Source organism: Sminthopsis crassicaudata, chromosome 2 (assembly GCF_048593235.1).
Source record: "Sminthopsis crassicaudata isolate SCR6 chromosome 2, ASM4859323v1, whole genome shotgun sequence".
Taxonomy (NCBI): domain Eukaryota; kingdom Metazoa; phylum Chordata; class Mammalia; order Dasyuromorphia; family Dasyuridae; genus Sminthopsis; species Sminthopsis crassicaudata.
The window spans coordinates 323342410-323359003 of record NC_133618.1 but is presented as its reverse complement, the minus strand read 5'-3'; the positions used below and the strand labels follow the sequence as shown (position 1 = coordinate 323359003).

The 16594-nt window shown below is 32.7% G+C and overlaps 1 protein-coding gene across 2 annotated transcripts in view; it reads left to right on the top strand.

Annotated features, from left to right (window-relative positions):
* Nucleotides 1-16594, top strand: part of ARMH4 (armadillo like helical domain containing 4) — a 128336-nt gene that overhangs the window by 24368 nt on the left and 87374 nt on the right. The window lies entirely within an intron of this gene.

Here is a 16594-nt window from a genome sequence, read left to right as displayed (position 1 = left end):
ATTGTTTGAAGGAATATAGAATCCCTTCCTATGCATACTGGGAAACTTGAAAAAAATGATTGTTTTTTTTCTCTCCTTCCTTCCTTCCTTCCTTCCTTCCTTCCTTCCTTCCTTCCTTCCTTCCTTCCTTCCTTCCTTCCTTCCTTCCTTCCTTCCTTCCTTCCTTCCTTCCTTCCTTCCTTCCTTCCTTCCTTCCTTCCTTCCTTCCTTCCTTCCTTCCTTCTCTTTTTTATTAATTCTTACTATTTTCACACCATTAGCATTTTTCAATATATTCTTATTTTCTTATTAGGCCTTTCCTTGTAACAAAGAATAAAAATTAAATGAAACTGATTCAACAACAACATGTGCATCATTCCATACTAGTGGTAGTTCTCCCCTTTTCCATTGAAAGTATATTTCATTATTTGTTCTCCTAGACCATGAGTAATTATTTAAATGAAAGGTTATCTGTCTTTTAGTATTTTTTTTTTTTGGTTTATAGTAATATCATATAGTACTAATAGTAAAAAGAATATATGAGATGTACAAATGCAGAAGCATCTCCATCTCAAATGTTCAAATAATTTGTGCCTGATCTGTAGTAGAGTCTTTCAGACTCACAGTTGAGCACAGTATACCTTGACCCCAACATTGTGATATCATTGGTCCTCTTCAAGTATGAAAGATGACCAATAACAATAGCATTGTGTATATTGTTCTACTGTCTTTGCTTATTTTATTATTTTATTACTCTGCATTAGCGCATTTATTTCTTTCATCTCAAAATTCTTCATATTCTTTGTTTCTTTCAGTAAAATACCTTTACATTCATGTGTCATAATTTGTTCAACTATCAACTAAAACAGTGAGTTGGCATTTTATTTTGAAGTTTTGCAACCTCCAAAATATTGCTATGAATATTTTGGTGTATGTGGGACCCTTTGTTTTCATCTTTATTGTTCTCTAGTTCTTTGTATGCCTTTAAAAGGAATAATTGAGAGTTGAATATAGCCAGAGCTTATCTTCCTTTTCTTTTACTTTTCCTTTTCCTTTGCTTTTCCTTAACATGAATGCAGCTATTTAAAAGTGCTGAAACTCAAATAAGAAATTGAGGGAGAGATAAATGTCATCATCTCTCTCTCTATTCCCCCTTTTAAAAAATCTTACATCTTTTTATCTTTCTTAATCATTAGGGAGATATTTGTAATGGAATATTTTGTGTTCATTGGGAACTTCAGACTAAACATTCCTGTCCCAGCGATTGGAAGAAATAAACCAGGCTGAGATCTGAAATCAAGGCCAGGTGGCTAAGTAGTTAGATCACTTCCAATATTTGCTGGTGTCAAACATTTTGGATCATTAATAGAGTGGGTGCACTGTGTATTCAACTGTCAAATCTCCAGAACAGTTTCACAAGTAAAATAAATTAGTAATTGAATAATCTCACTGTTGGATCTGCATCTGCTTAGAATTCTTGATGAAAGAAATTTTATTTAAGAGAACACAAAATTGTACTCCATGGAATAATATGGCCTTCTACTTGAATACAATGCAAAGAGATGTACCTTTCTGACTTTTTGCATCTACCCAATAATTCATTCACTAAGATTAATTTATATTATTATAGAGATATTTGAAATTATCTTCATGCAATGATTTCACAGATTCTTTGTAAGAGACTAAATCACTAAAGGTTTCAAAAGAGAGTTTCAAGAGAATAAATGAAATGGAGAAAAAATAGAAGGTGGGTAAAGGAAGAGGGGAGAGAGCAATTCTGAAGGAAAGTTTATTTTTGAAAAAAGGGAATTATAAATTAAAGTAATTGATGTAGTTATTAATATTGCAAGCATACAAATAATCCACTGTTGTACTCATGGAGCTGGACCACTAACTCTCTCTTCCACTAAAGGAACTCTAAGTTCTGAACTTGACAATATGAACTGGATTAAGTTCTAGGACATGGGGGAGTGGGGTCACACTATTTTCCCCCCTTGAATTCACTTGTTCTTTATACCTTCCACTTCAGAATTCTAGTAAAAAGTCTATTAACATTTATATTTGGTTCATGTCTGAAATCTCTCAAAAAGGAAATGGAAATATTCTTTTTTAAAATAATATCTTTTTATTTTCAAAAAAAAAACATGCAAAGATGGTTTTCAACATTCACCCTTGCAAAACCTTGTGTTCCAAAGTTTTTTCTCTCCTCTTCTCCCACTCCCCTTCCCTAGGCAACAAGTAATCCAATATGCTAAATATGTGCGATTCTTCAATATATATTTCCACATTTATCATGTTGCACAAGAAAAATTAGATCAAAAAGGAAAAAAAAGAGAAAAAAGGAAGCAAACAACAACAAAAAAAGGTGAAAATACAATGTTGTGATCCACATTCAGTGCAGATGACTCTTTCCATTACAAGTCTATTGGAATTGACCTGAATCACTTCATTATTGAAACGAGCCAAGTCCATCAGAGTTGACCATAACATAATCTTTTGTTGCCATGTACAATGTTCTCTTGGTTCTACTTACTTCACTTAGCATCAGTTCATGTAAGTCTCTCCAGGCCTTTTAGAAATATTCTTAATATTCAGTGTGAATCAGGCATAAAACAGCTATTTATTTCCACTACACGCGTGCATGCATACACACACACATTCACACACAGAGTACTTCGCTCAAAAGACATACAAAGACTTAGACAACCTGCCATAATATATAGGGACTGTCAACCTCTCTCTGGAGTGTGAGATTTAAACATCAGAACATGAAGTCATTTAAAGGATTGCTGAATCGGCATTTCACTTTGTCCAGAGACACATAGGCATTATATGACTTAAGCTTGAAATTACACTATCCTGCCTGCAGCTCAGTTCTTTATTCTCTTTATATAATTTTTGAGGAAGAAATATGTGTATTTTATCCATTATAGTTAAAATAGAAGATATACTTGAGGTCATCTATCTGAATTTTCATCTATCTGAGTTTTCTATCTAAATATTTTCTTTCTTAGAAAGAACTTCCTTTCCCTTTGCCAGCTTGTTATATCCCTGTTAGATACAGCAGATAACTGGAGATGTGATGGTGGATTTAGGACTCAATTACAATCTCATCAGGGGTCTCTTCAGAGATCAAAGGCTTTATTTGTAAAATATATTTAAATGTTTTATTTTCAGTGTCTGCTGTTTGGTTGTATAAGATTAATGAATAAGAAAAATAGAATCAAATTGAACAGTTAATTGTTACTGAAGATTCTGCAGTATTATGTTAATGATATTTGTTACTTTAGTTATCCTAAGGAGGAATACAGATTTTGGCTTAAATGTTGTGTAAATGCTTTGAATTCTAATTTGGTGTCAATGACCAAAGCACTAAATCATGAATAAATATGGGAAGAGTGAAAGAAGGATGCTGTTATGGGATGGAATGATAGAACATGTTCTTTTATTTTGATGGCAAAGTGAGTGAAATATATTGGTTGAAATTATGAATTTTAAAGTAAGAATATGGTTTTATAACATATTATATAGCATTAAGCAAATGAAGCTTCTGCTGACTTAAATTTAATTGCCTGAAGTAAAGAGAGGGAAGTGTAGTTTGTGTCTTTTCATTTTCTTTGCTACTTTAAGATTTTTATGAAAATTTATCTAAAAATCTATGTAAAATCAAAATATTATTCATAAAGTATAAGAATACTAAGTATAAGGATTCCAGCTATTGATAATTTCCTGTAACTTTATGATTTAATGGATCTCTAACTTTATCATTATGACAATTTCTTTCCACATTGCTGATCACATTCTATCTATATACTCTCATCTGGTATGATCTCTTTTCCATGAACTTCCAGAAACTCCTCATAGGCAATTCCCTCTGTGTACTTAGGGAACTTTTTTTTTTTCTGGATCTTTTGACATAGGAAGGAATATATGAATTTTCTATTGATTTTTTTTCATACCACATGACTGGCCTACTTCTTTTTTTGCCAGTCACACTTTCTCTGATTACATTTTTTGCATCAATTACCTTATGCAATTATTTAGTGGCAATCATGATGCCATGTACCTTTTCATTGCTTTTTAGGTGACCTTAAATTTTAATTCTTTGTACATTGTAAAATTCTATGACTCAAAGACAGAAACAACAAAATAATTCTGTGGTTAAAAAGAAGTGGTCTTTGTTTCTAGGAGAAACTCAGACTAATTAAAAGTATTGTGAAATTTCTCAGACAGTCCAGCCTGCTCCTTTCTTCCTTTTTAATTATAAGTGTAATTCATTGTCCATGCCTAGTGCTTGTCTAAATATATATGTTGATGGACTAACTTAATGAGTTTTCTATCCATCTACCTATTGTAGAAACTAGAAATTCTTTAATACCTTTGTTTTTTCTTATTTGGATAATTTGGCTTAACTCTTTTGAATGATTATGCATCTCAGTTCAGGGATTTGGTACAATCAAAACAATGTTATTAACAAAAAGGAGTGTTTGGAGATCACCATCTAGAGGGAAACCCTCTTCAATCTGGCCTTTGTTCTGGTTAATTTCCATGACAGCAAACATAATTATCAAATCTCCATGTTTTATGTATTTCTTGGTATTAATATTCAGAGTGTCATTGAACAAAGTCATTTCTATTACATCTTTTAGGAAATCTTTTGTGTTTCTGACATTTGCATGGGAAAAATCTTTTTGGAGAAAAATCTTGAAGGTAGTGTTTCAATTTGACTAAATCAAAAGTATTTTTTATTTTTTAAAATATCTTTTAGTCAACTGTATGATTCTGTAGATGTGGTGTGTTATATAATATGTTATCTGTGAAAACTGCCTGTTCATGTCTTATACTTTCATCAAAGATATCCTTGATTTAGTCTCATAAAATTTTATAGAAATGGAAAAGTAGGCATCTAGCTTCAATAATTATTGATATTCTCTTCCTCTTTCTCGCCCTTCCTTTTTTCTCTTCCTCTTCTACTCTCCTTTCCTCTCTTCCCTCTTTCATTTGGTCTCTGTTTCTCTCTCCTCTCTCTCTTCCCCCACCCCACTTATCCCTCACTTACCTTTTTCTCTCCTCCTTTCCCTTCCTTCTCCTTTTCTTGCCTCTCCTCACTCCTCCTATCTATGTTTTCCTCTTCTTTTTTTTCAAAATAAGATCTAAGATTCCACATCCTCTTCCCCAAATTAGGGATTTCTTTCCTCTTTCAGATATCTAGAGGATGGTTTTAAAATGACAATAAATAATTTTGTTGCTGAGTCCTAAAATCATCATTATCATATGTCTGCAATTGATGGCATATTTATAGCACTTTACTGCTAGCACAGATATTTTAAATGTTTATATGCTCCTTGTCATGGTTCAGTGAATCCCAGTGCTCAGGATGGCTGTTATATTTTTGCTGTGCTTTTAGTACTTTAACACACTGTAAATTTATGTTGGTTGCCCTATGTTGTCACAAAACTTTGTTCACAATTTCTATTGTCATTAGCACACATTTTAATAAATTTTTGGGTTATATTTTCCTTATAGAATTAACTCTTTATATAATCATAATTAAGTAAAATATCTTCCAAGTGTTAATTTCTTTTCATTTCTTTTGCACTTCTGGTCTTCTGGCAAAAGGTTGTAGTCACTTGAAAATACCCCTTTATATTTATTATAATATTTTATTACCTGGAAAAAGTGAAAATGATTCATTTCACACATGCTTATCAGCTGCTTAGAGGGATGCAACATGCCGTTTTAGAAAGAATTTGGATTTGGAAGTCAAGAAATAAAGAAATTCTAATCTCCGGCTAATCACTAATTAGATAGATTAAATTGTGAACTTTTTGAGGACAGAGGACTATTTTTTGCTTTTCTTTGTATGCTCAAGGCTTAACACAGTATCTGAAATACATCAGATATTTAATAAATGTTTATTGACTGACTGTGTGATCTTGGAAAAAGAATGTAATTTTCTAAAGCTGAATTTATCTATAAAATGAGGGGACTCAACTAATCATTTTTAAGATCGGTCTCTAACATTGTGGGACTTGACTTCGAATATTTTTCATTATACCTTATTGGTTATTATTTATATCCAAAAGTTATCCTTTATATACCCATTATATTCCAAGTTATCCTTGTGAAAATTAAATTTGGTGACATAGAGATACTGAAGGAAGAGGAGAGTAGGTACTGAAAAACAGCCATACACTGTAGACTGCTAGTCAAATGATCTTATTTTGTTTCTTGTATGATGTTTAACTTAAATAAATTATTGAAGATTTAACATCGATTCAGATAAATTAATCAATAGGCATTTATTAAGCACCTGCTATGTGTGAAGCATTGTACTGATGGGCACTAAAGGCACAAATATATATAAGGGAGACAGTCCTTGCCTTCATAGAGTTTACATTCAATTAAGGAGATATAACACATATTGGGGAGTGATCGCATTAGTCAAGGCAATCATAAGGATTCTGAGTGCAGGTAATGGGATGTAGATTGTTACACCTTTTCTAATAGCATTGGTAGTATTTACTTGATTATTATTATTCCCAGAGCAAGAAGTAAAAAGTGGATAGGGCAAGACAATACTTTTTTGGAGAGGAGAGTGCATGATCAGTCAATATTGGCTAGGTTTTGGTGACCTAATGGAATGGAATAGATTAGATGAAATGACCTCAATGTCTTGAGATTAGAATTAGTTTATTCACTCCATTTCATACAATCCTATTCTTCAAGCCCCAAATTTATGAGTTAACTCCTAGGTAAAGGGGAACTAGTGGAATATTAACATTTAATGAATTAATTTCAATGCATAACATAGCAAAATAACTTTAATTGTTCTTGCTATAGATACATTAAGTTTCTTTGTCTTTTTTTCCCCCACTTACTTTTCATCATATGGTTGTAGTTACTGTATTAAAGTTCTATTTTTATATTTTTCATAAATGTCATTCCAGATTTTTAAAAAGTTTCTCTTTCTTATCAGTTTCAGGTTACATTGAGTTGCATTTATTTTCTTTTAAAGTTACATATAGTACTTAATGAATTGTTTTTTTAATGTAGCAGACAGTTCTAGGTGCTTAGCCCAGAGGCTTAAAGATTTTTGAAATATGAGAAATTAAATTAATCCTTTGTGAAGGGGGTGTTCCAATGCTTGGGTCAAAGGTTTTATCTAGGCTATTACCATGGGCTCTTACTCTGTGATTTGGGAAGATCACAGTGATTGTTGCTCTTAGAAGGGCCCACCATCTTTGTGGTATATAGTTAGTTATACAACAAAAGATTCCTTGGGAATATACAGCAGGTGGCAAAGACATTAAGGGTATTTTTGATATTTGAGAAGATAGCTATGTTAGCAAGAAAAAAATTTTTAAAGGTAGGGTGAGAGATACAAAGAAAAAGAATAGGTGCAGAAATGCTATATCACTGGGGCTCTGGAAATAGCTATGGAACATATAAATAGCTAACATTTCTATAGTGCTTAAAGATTTGCAAAATATTTTACATGTTATATCAGTTAATCCTCACAAGAGGATCACAAGAACTCTGTGATATTATTATCATATTTATAAAAATTGGAGTGAAGTTATGAAACTTGTCCAGGATCACTAGGCTTGTATCTGAATAAGTGGAATATAGATCACTATCTGTTGCTCCATCAAATAGTGTGGTTTATTTATAAAAACAGATAAAATTAAGTAAAGGGAACTTGGGGTGGTTAGGTGGCATGGGAGATAAAGTCTTGAGTCTAGAGTCAAGAAAATCTGAGTTCAAATCTAGCTCGAGATACTAGCTATATGATCCTGGGGGCAAGTTATTAACTCTGTCTGAATTTCCTCATTTGTAAAATGGGCTGGAGAAGAAAATGACAAGCCATGCCAGTACCTCTGCCAAGAAAACCCCATATGGGGTAATGGAGAGTTGAGTATGAAATGGCTCAACAACAACAACAAAGGGAGACTTCCATTTGGTTCAAGTGTCTCCAAGTATGAGTAATATTCTTAAATATACATCAGTGAAGTTGTGGCCTCCGTAGAAGAAGAAAGTTTCTTCTTATTTTTTTTTGAATTAAAATAAAATGAACATTTTCTTTCTTCAACTTTTCTGAGTTCAGCCAGTCAGTACACAGATGACAGATATGTAGTGCATCACTAAGCCCAGTAGAGAAGCCTTTCTATCTGTATAGAATCTGCCAGAGTTTGCCAAGAAAAATTTTTAAGAAACATCCATCATCCGTACATGATGATGATGCTTCAGATGCTGTCTTAGTAGAGAAAATGATATGGAAATTTTATTTAACTAGGTAAAGTACTAGATAAGTTGAAGAGCCAGTCCAGAAATAGAAAGATTATTAATATTTTTCTATTTAGTTAAATACTTAATTTTTCTATGGATACATTTTATTTTGATGCATAGTCAGTCCTTCGGTTGAATTATAAAATCCTCAAACAATTAAATAAAAGAGCATAAAAATGTGATACTGATTGATAGTACATGTAACTTTATACTTTAGTAATTTTCTATTTGTTAAAAGGAAATATTCAAGCTGTATAAGTTGGTGTTCAACTTGTACTATGAACTCACTGTCTTTCTCATCCAAGTCCTCTCCTTTCCCAACTTTTCTATTTCTGTCTAGGACAATTCCGGGCAATCAGGTTTTTCAACCTGGTGCTTATCCTTGATTCCTCATTCAATTTTATTTCACTAATGTCTCTGTTTCTTTATTTTTATTGAGATGTTTCTCCCCAGCCCATATGTTCCCTTCCATTCAGATCTTCATCGTCTGTGGTCTGGATTAACTTGGACAGCTTTTTAAGTAGTCTCCCTGACTCAAGTTCTTTTTTGCCTCTGCTCTTTGTGTTGGATATTCCTTCATACCTGGAATGTCTTACTACTTTACCTTTGTCTCTTAAAACTCTTATTTCCTTTATAAGTCCATTCAAGAATTATCTACAGTAGTCTTTCCTTATCCTTTCTCCTCACTGGTTGCTGTCCACTATCCAAATATTTCCCTAGTTTATTACTTTTTGAATATACTTATGTGTATATTTTGTTTCTCTCAATAGAAAATAAATTTCTTGAGGGCTTGCTGTTTCATTTTTCTTTTATCTTTTCAGTACCTAAAGCTTGACACATGGACACTTAATATATGATTGAGTTGTTAATCTGGTATTTAAAATGATCTATGTTTTAATAATTGTATATGTAGCTCATTTAGTTCTATTTGCTTGGCTATTCATAATGGAAGACAATGAGTTAAAGGGTTTAATTAACTTAAGTTAATTGACAGATATCCAATGCCTAAATAAAAAAAAAAAAGAGGGCATGCTCATTAAGTCTGCAGATAACACAAAGCTATGACAGATAGCTAATAAGATCAGGATCTAAGAAAAATTGTGTTGGTTAGAGAACTGGGCTGAATCTAATCAAGTAAAATTCCATCAGGCTAAATATCAAATATTATAATTGGACTAAAAATATCAACTTCACAAGTTCAAGATGGGAAAGGCATGGTTAGAAAGCAGTTATGAAAAAGATCTGCACATTTTAGTAGATGGGAAGTTTAAGATGAGCTGGTTAGTGGAATATAGCAGCCAAAATTATCAATGATTACTTGAGGATTGCATTAAAAGAGAGCAACAGCTGCCAGGAATGGGAAGGGGTGGTCTTACTGTATTCTGTGACATCCAGCCTCATCTAAAGTATTTTGTCCAATTCTGGGCACCAGGATATAAAAAGACATTAAGCCGGATAGTGTCCAGAGGAAGAAAATTAGGATGATGAAAGAAATTAAATTTATATAACATGAAGATTAATTGAAATAATTGAGCATGTTTAGCCTTGAGAAGAGAAGACTTAAGAGAGATGTGATAAGTGCCTTTAAATATTTAAGAGCTATTATGTGGAGGAATGTTCAGAATTGCTTTCTTTGGTCTATAGAGGAGCATAATTGAGAACAATATTTGGAGGTTATAAAGAGGCCATTTTTCAGCTTGATGTCAGAATTCTGGAGAGGATGTGGAAAAATTAGAACACTAATGCATTGTTAGTGGACTTGTGAATTGATCTAACCATTTTGAGAGCAATTTAGAACTATGCCCAAAGGGCTATAAAATTGTGTATAAAATACCACTACTAGATCTGTATATCAAAGATATTTTTAAAAAGTGAAGGATTTATCTATTCAAAAATATAGCAGCTCTTTTTTGTGTTGGTAAAGAATTAGAAATTTAAAGGAAGCTCATCAACTGGGGACTGATTGAACAAGTTGTGGTATGTAATTGTGATGGAATGGTATTGTGCTATAAGAAATTATATGCTCAGGATGGTTTCAGAAAAACCTGGGAAGTCTTACATGAGCTGATGCAAAGTGAAGAGCAGAAGCAGGAGAACATTGTACCCAGTAACAGCAATATTGTATGATGACCAACTCTGAATGACTCAGCTGTTCAATACAATGATCCAAGATAATTGTGATTGGATTTATGATGAAAAATGCTATCTACATTTGGAGAGAGAACTGATGAAGTCTGAATGCACATGTGCATATAATTGAGAAATAGTTAATGAAATAAATAAAAATGTATTAAGGAAAAATAAGCTTTTTGTCAGGAAAAATTTAGGATTAAAGCTATCCAAAAGTGGAAAAGAATCCAAAAGTCAATGAAAACTCAATCCTTATATAGTATATAGACTTTTTGGATAATTTTCTTGCACCTGAAATTAGTGTCTCAAACTTTATCAATGTAATAAAAATCTGTAGAAGACTAAACAACTAGACAGTTTAATTTTGTTTCATTTTAATAAATTAACTATGAGTAGATGGCATTTTGTAGTAGCTATTTCAAAAAAATCTTAGGTTACTGAGTTCTTCCTGAACACTGAGGGCCATCTGCTGGAGAATCACATAATAAACTTAAGGCCAAAAAAGTTTCCATTTGATGACTACACTTATATCAAATTATAGCGTTTCTTAGGTGCATTTTTCATGAAGAATGAGCAAGTTCTTTTTTAAAAATTTAATTTAATTTAATTTTTTTATTTTTACAAAACTTTTATGCATAGGTAATTTTCCAGCATTGACAATTGTAAAACCTTTTGTTTCAACTTTTCCCCTCCTTCCCCCCCACTCCTTCCCCAAGATGGCAGGTTAACCAATACATGTTAAATATGTGAAAGTATAAGTTAAATACAATATATGTATACATGTCCAAGCAGTTATTTTGCTGTACAAAAAGAATCGGACTTTGAAGCAGTGTACAATTAGTCTGTGAAGGAAGTAAAAAATGTTGGCAGACAAAAATATAGAGGTTGGGAATTCTATGTAGTGTTCATAGTCAACTCCCAGAGTTCCTTCACTGGGTGTAGCTGGTTCAGTTCATTACTGCTCTATTGGAACTAATTTGGCTCATCTCATTGTTGGAGAGGGCCTCGTCCATCAGAATTGATCATCACATAGATTGTTGTTGAAGTATATAATGATCTCTTGGGCCTGCTCATTTCACTCAGCATCAGTTCATGTAAGTCTCTCCAGACCTTTCTGAAATCATGCTGTTGGTCATTTCTTACAGAACAATAATATTCCATAATATTCATATACCACAATTTATTCAGCCATTCTCCAATTAATGGACATCCATGTAATTTCCAGTTTCTGGCCACCACAAAGGGAGCTGCCACAAACATTTTGGCACATACAGGTCCCTTTCCCTTCTTTAAAATATCTTTGGGATATAAGCCCAGTGGTAACGCTGCTGGATCAAAGGGTATGCACAATTTGATAACTCTTTGAGCATAGTTCCAAATTGCTCTCCAGAATGGCTGGATGAATGAGCAAGTTCCAAAACTTACTTTTAACTTCTGACTTCTGTGCCTTATTTATGATTTGATGTTTGAGATTTTTTTCCTCTTGAAATTCTATCCAAGAAGTAAATCCAATTTTATAGTATGGGAAATCTCTTTTTTGTGAGGTAATAATTTTATTGTCATTGCTTTTCCTTTTTTAAAAAACACCCCAGAGACATATTTAGAAGAGATGTTGTTTTTCTTGCTGCAAAAAAGTCTTTGCAAGAAAAGTCACTGAAAGACTAATAAATTTATTTGTTAAATATTGACTACCCTGCTTCTTTCTTTTCTTTTTTCCACTTGAAATTTTGGTATGATTTAATTTTAACCTTAGCTAAGAAAATAACAGATTGATGAAAAATAATTTTCTTTCTGCAGCTGATAGGAATTAGTAGGCAGACGATATTAACACATTAACAACTCATTTTACTAAATGAGTGAAAATATAAAATGATGGTTTTCTGTTACTTAATCAGTAAGCATGTATGAAATAATTATTATATCCCAGGGCTAAGGGCTGAGGATTCAAAAGACAAAAGTGAAATAATTTTTGCCTTATGGAGCAACATGTGCACAGATAAAATAGATTATAATATTTATAAAATGAATACAAGGTATCTTTGAAAGGAAGTACACTAATAGCTAGAAAATTAGGAAAAACTTTATGTACGAGGTATTCTTTGTATTGTGTCTTGCAGGAAACTAACAATGCAGATTAAATAATAGGAATTTATTTAAAAATTAAATTAAATTTTATTAAAATTAAATATTAAAAATTTAATTTAAATTAAAAAATTTAAAATTTAAAAATAACACTAAAAAATAGGAATTAAAAGGATTGCCTTACTTCCATGATGGTCCAGTTGAGATTAGATAATAAAATTGTAATCTCAATTATCTCAGATGCATGACTTAAAATAACCTCATAATTGTAATAACTATACCATGGAGTGGTGAGAATGTATATCATAGTGAAAATGAAGAAAATGTTTGGAAAGAGTAGACCATAGAGAGATGTGGAGTAAACAATAGAGAGATATGGAATTATATGAGATTATAATTAAAAGGAATTTGATAGTTCTTTTCATGGCATCAGAATTCTTTTGGGTTGTGGCATTTGAAAAGGGACATAATTTCTGGGTAATTTGATCATTTTATTAATATGTCAGTGTTTTAATAAAAAGGATGGGCATTTGGCCATATCTTTCTTAGATTAAAGACAATCGTGGAGGTGATTTTATAGTTTATATTCCCTTTTGGAAGAGGCATGTTCCTCAAGGTGGCAGTCATATCTCATAGGCAAATGAGAGAATGAATATTACAATGTGGGGCTGGACCTGAACTTTGATTATGTCTTCTACTTCTTAAATTAATCCCAGTCTTGAGAAATTAATTAAAAAATTTGTGCCCCACCCAAGTTTGAGCAGAAAACAGTGGCTCTTCTATTTGGGTGGGGTCTAGATGAGGAGAAAGTTAGCTCTTTTTTCAGAGACTGAGCTCTTGAAATAAGGATGTTAAGAAAGGGGGAAAATTGAATCTCCCCACAACATTGGTTATAATCATTTCTCTTAGGAGTGATGGTAAGATGAATGAAGGCTGTGGGAATGGAGCAGATGGAGACCTGGGAAGTTTTGTAGTATGAATGAGGGCAGGAATTGGGGTAGAGAAGGAGATTGTAAGTCAGGCTCTGAATTTATTGAGAAAGGAGGAAGAAAGATCTGGAGGGTTGGTAGCTAACAGTCACCAGGATCTTGATAGGGTGATAAATTTGGAGAGAATAAATCTCATAAGAGGAAAGAATGATGGTTGCTTTTGGTAGACGGATTTGGACTAGTTGTTCTTCCTGTAATGATGGAGTATGGCAAGTTCCCTCCAGGACCGAATGAGAATCAGAAGGTTTCATCAATACTAGAAAGAAGGTATGGGATGCAGTGACATCCAGGAGGCACCAGGTTTCAGTGAGAATTAGAAATTTTAAAAAGGCATGAGGGAAAGAGGTATAAAATATAGGGGAGTCTATTAATTATGAAGTGGAAATTCCAGAGGCAGAGTAAAAGGAGGATGATGGTATGAAGTGAAACAGTGGGAAGGGTAAGCAGAAGACAGAAAAGACAGATACCTTAACAGAAGAAATAATTTTCGAAAACTACACTTAATATTTTGTTGGGATGATATGTTTATATACTTTTAATGCATACTTATTAAGAAGAAATTACAGAAAAATATCAGTGTAAAGACTATCACAGCGGTTTTTCAAATCCACAAGGACTTTTTGCAGTTCTTAGCAGTGGAGAATATGGGAGTGAAAACTGGAAAAGAGTTTGAGGGATCTGCATATAAAGAAAGAAATGGAATTTATAGCTAATTGTAGCTTATTTTGGCTGAATCCAGAGATGGCCTTCTCCTTTCCCCCATGCTGTTTAGCCAGGTTCCTTTGCTTGCCTAGGCAGAACAGTGTATAGAAGATTGAGTTCGGAGTCAGGAAGACCTGAGTACAAAACCAGCCTAAATCAATTGATTCATTTAACTTTTGTTTGCCTCAATTGTCTTAAGTGTTAAATGGGGATTAATAATTATACCTACCTTCCAGGGTTGTTGTGAGGATCAATTGAGATAATATGTGCAAATCACTTGGCACAGTGTCTGACACATAGTAGTCACTATATAAATGTTTACTTTTTTCCCTTTCCTCTTTGTCAGTGTGACCGAATCTAGTTATTTCTAGACAAATTAAGCCTCTTGCATCTATCAACTCCAGGCAGAAATTTTAGCAATGACTAAAGAAAAGAATCTTATCTATACCAAGGATGGACAAACGACTCTCTGCATAGGGATTTTGCCAACTTTTGATCAACAGAACACTAGACTAAGCAGTAGATAGGCTTTTTTGTTTGTTTTAGTTTTCATTTCCATTGTAATACATATGGGTTGAAATCATGAAATGAGAATTATATAATCTTATGTCTGTCTACCTATCTATGTACTTCATGATATTATTTCTTTGTCATAATTTGTATTTCTTGACAGAAAGATGTTGCAAAATACAAAGTATACAAAGTATTATGGCAACAAAATAGCAGCCAAGAGAAGCTGACAAAAAAATGAAAAGGAAAGAACTTAGAGATGCAAAGAAAGGAAGCAAATATATTTAGACATTTCTCCCTTACCATTTAAAATGGAACATCTCTCTTTTTAAAGTGATATATAAATGCCTGAGAATTACTGAATGCAGCTCTCAATAACTACTGGATTAAACACATTTAATGCTTCATTCGTTCTGTCGTATAACTGGAAGTATGGATTGTACATGTCTCTGTACCATTTTTTGAGTCTTGTTGCATGTTGGCTATTTGAAATAAAAGAGGCACTTTCTTAGATCACATAGATTAAGTATTATTAGTTTTATTATTTATTTTAAAAATATCCTTTAAAAATTTTGAGTTCCCAGATTCTCTCTCCCCCTTCTAATTTTCCTCTGGAAAAGAAAACAATATGATGTCAGTTTTACATGTGAAATCAGGCAAAACATTTCCATATTAACTATATTCAAAAAAAAAAAAAAGAAAAAAGAAAATAAACACAAAAAATTCCCAGAGTGAGAAAATTACACTTTAATTTGTACTCAGAACTCATCAGTTCTCTCTCTGGAGGTGAGTAGCAGTTTTTCATTATGAGTCCTTTGGAATTGTCTTGGATCAGTATATTGAATAGAGTAGCCAGGTTTTTCCACTGTTGATCATCATTACAGCATTGTTATTATCATGCACAGTGATCACTTGGTTATTCTCACTTTACTTTGCGTCAATACATATAGGTTTTGCTGTGTGTTTTTTTCTGAAATCATACTGATCATCAATTTTTTTATAGCACAGTAGTACTCCATAACAATCATGTCACAACCTGTTTAACTATTCCCAGTTAATGGGCACCCTATCAATTTCTAGTTCTTTACCATCACAAAAAGAGATGCTATAAATGTTTTTGTACATAGAGGTCCTTTTCTTTTCCTTCAATCAATTTGGGGCATAAACTTAGTAATGGTTTTGTTGGATCAAAGAGTATGCCCAGTTATAAAACTTTTTGAACATAGTTCCGGGTTGTTTTCTAGAATGCTTGGACCAGTTCACTATTCCACCAACAGTTCATGAATATATCTATTTTCTCAATTCTGATAGTTGGTTTTTTTTTTTAATTATAGTTTTTTTTTTTTTTACAAGATACATGCATGGGTAATTTTACAACACTGACAATTGCAAAACCTTTTGTTCCAATTTTCCCCCTCCTTCCCCCCATCCCTTCCCCCAGATGGCAGGTAGACCAATACATGTTAAATATTTTAAAGTACATGTTAAATACAATATATTTATACATGTCCATACAGTTATTTTGTTGCACAAGAAGAATCGGATTTTGAAATAGTGTACCTGTGAAGTGCCTGTGAAGGAAATAAAAAATGCAGGTGGACAAAAATAGAGGGATTGGGAATTCTATGTAGAGTGTACTCATCTCCCAGAGTTCTTTCACTGGGTGTAGCTGGTTCAGTTCATTACTGGTCTATTGGAACTGATTTGGTTCATCTCATTGTTGAAGAAGGCCACATCTATCCATTTATGATAGTTGTGAGGTAGTATTTCAGAATTGTTTTAATATAATTTTCTTTAATTAATAGTAATTTAGAGCACTTTTTCATATAATTGTAGATAATTTTGATTTTTTTCCCCTGAAAACTGCCTGGTCATATACTTTGACCATTTATCAATTGGAGAATGGCTCTTAT